Raw genomic sequence first — 2,500 nt, 5'->3', positions numbered from 1 at the left:
CCTCACAGCTCACGGCCCCTCACAGCTCACGGCCCCTCACAGCTCACGGCCCCTCACAGCTCAGGGCCCCTCACAGCTCACGGCCCCTCACAGCTCAGGGCCCCTCACAGCTCACGGCCCCTCACAGCTCAGGGCCCCTCACAGCTCACGGCCCCTCACAGCTCACGGGCCCCTCACAGCTCACGGCCCCTCACAGCTCACGGCCCCTCACAGCTCAGGGCCCCTCACAGCTCAGGGCCCCTCACAGCTCAGAGCCCCTCACAGCTCACGGCCCCTCACAGCTCACGGCCCCTCACAGCTCACGGCCCCTCACAGCTCAGGGCCCCTCACAGCTCAGAGCCCCTCCCAGCTCACGGCCCCTCCCAGCTCAGGGCCCCTCACAGCTCAGGGCCCCTCACAGCTCAGGGCCACTCACAGCTCAGGGCCCCTCACAGCTCAGGGCCCCTCACAGCTCAGAATTGCTAGAGGCGGGCCTGCTAACAACAAAGGTCAAGGAGCTGTCACAAGCATAAATTTGTCCTCAAATCTTCTGAAATAATGCGAAAGAATTGGTGGCGTCTGGAAGCTGAAGCAGCAACAGGTGCGACTCCTACATGAATAAAGTGGCTGCAGCTGCGCGTGCTGGTCTGGAGCTGCACATGGTTGAATGAAGCATATGGTGTGTTCATTCATCATTCATGGAGCAGTGTGAGGTGGGAACAGTGGATACGGACGCGTCCTCATCACTTATTCATTGGTTATTCAACATTATTCCTGTGGGTTAAATCTGCTCCTGACCGTGGCACAGTTTGTTTACGCTCCTTGTTTTCTCCTCCAGTGCCTCGCTCCCCTTCCTCTCTGCTCATGTTTTTTCTTTTGTTTTTCTTCTCCAAATTTGATGAGCTCAAGAAACACTTTGGCTCTTTCTGCATGGCGTGTTTTCTGTCGTGTTTTTTCGCCCGAGTTGGTTTGTCGTCTGTCTGGCAGGATTACGCCAAACTGATTTCCATGAAACTCGTTGGGCAGGTTGGCCGTGATCCAGGAGAGGAGGAGTTAAAGTTTGGCGCTGGTCAGCCTGATGGTGGCCAAAATCGAGTAGGCGTGGCTCATTCCTCACAAAGTGCAGTGTGTCAGTCGACTGGAACCAAACATGGTGGACATGTGACCTCACTGCAAATGCAACAAATGACACATCAATCCACCTGATGGGGGCGCTGAGACAGTTCAATTCTGTCATTCCATTTGCCGACGGACACGGCCGAGTCAATAGTTTGCTTGATCGTGGTCTCGTCAATAACTTGGAAAATTTCACAGAGAGTCAGAGCTATAATTGGCGGGCTTTTCAGCTTTGGCGAAGGTACGATCGTCTCTACTTCCATTTTCCCTCCCCACATTCTCTCCTTCTCACTTTCCATCCTGGCTGACTTAAGGAGGATCTTTGCAGTGGGTTTCACTTACTAGCTGCTGCCTAGCAACCGCTTCTGACGACACATCCCTGCTCGACCTTAGAAGAAAAACATGTAGCGCGCACGCGGCCGTACAACGCGTCATCAGCACAGAAACACGAGGTGAGTGGACACGGTGAGTCACCAGCAGGGGCTCAGCCACACCTGATCACCGCTCTGCTTCTCCCAATGTGAGACCGTTTGTTTACGCTCCTTGTTTTCTCCTCCAGTGCCTCGCTCCCCTTCCTCTCTGCTCATGTTTTTTCTTTTGTTTTTCTTCTCCAAATTTGATGAGCTCAAGAAACACTTTGGCTCTTTCTGCATGGCGTGTTTTCTGTCGTGTTTTTTCGCCCGAGTTGGTTTGTCGTCTGTCTGGCAGGATTACGCCAAACTGATTTCCATGAAACTCGTTGGGCAGGTTGGCCGTGATCCAGGAGAGGAGGAGTTAAAGTTTGGCGCTGGTCAGCCTGATGGTGGCCAAAATCGAGTAGGCGTGGCTCATTCCTCACAAAGTGCAGTGTGTCAGTCGACTGGAACCAAACATGGTGGACATGTGACCTCACTGCAAATGCAACAAATGACACATCAATCCACCTGATGGGGGCGCTGAGACAGTTCAATTCTGTCATTCCATTTGCCGACGGACACGGCCGAGTCAATAGTTTGCTTGATCGTGGTCTCGTCAATAACTTGGAAAATTTCACAGAGAGTCAGAGCTATAATTGGCGGGCTTTTCAGCTTTGGCGAAGGTACGATCGTCTCTACTTCCATTTTCCCTCCCCACATTCTCTCCTTCTCACTTTCCATCCTGGCTGACTTAAGGAGGATCTTTGCAGTGGGTTTCACTTACTAGCTGCTGCCTAGCAACCGCTTCTGACGACACATCCCTGCTCGACCTTAGAAGAAAAACATGTAGCGCGCACGCGGCCGTACAACGCGTCATCAGCACAGAAACACGAGGTGAGTGGACACGGTGAGTCACCAGCAGGGGCTCAGCCACACCTGATCACCGCTCTGCTTCTCCCAATGTGAGACCGTCGTGACGGCGCCGAGCAGCCACCTGATGATGATGATGA

At 53.6% G+C, this 2,500-nt stretch overlaps 1 protein-coding gene across 1 annotated transcript in view; it reads left to right on the top strand.

The window, feature by feature from the left end:
- The window catches only part of adcyap1r1b (adenylate cyclase activating polypeptide 1b (pituitary) receptor type I), a 10,361-nt gene that overhangs the window by 287 nt on the left and 7,574 nt on the right, over window positions 1–2,500 (top strand). The gene's annotated exons all lie outside the window — the stretch shown is intronic.

The sequence above is a fragment of the Genypterus blacodes genome, unplaced genomic scaffold (genome assembly GCF_046128005.1).
Source record: "Genypterus blacodes isolate CSIRO-AG114 ecotype Tasmania unplaced genomic scaffold, CSIRO-AGI_Gbla_v1 ptg000062l_1, whole genome shotgun sequence".
Lineage (NCBI taxonomy): Eukaryota > Metazoa > Chordata > Actinopteri > Ophidiiformes > Ophidiidae > Genypterus > Genypterus blacodes.
Note: the sequence above shows the minus strand (reverse complement) of the source record. Positions and strands in the feature narration are given on the sequence as shown.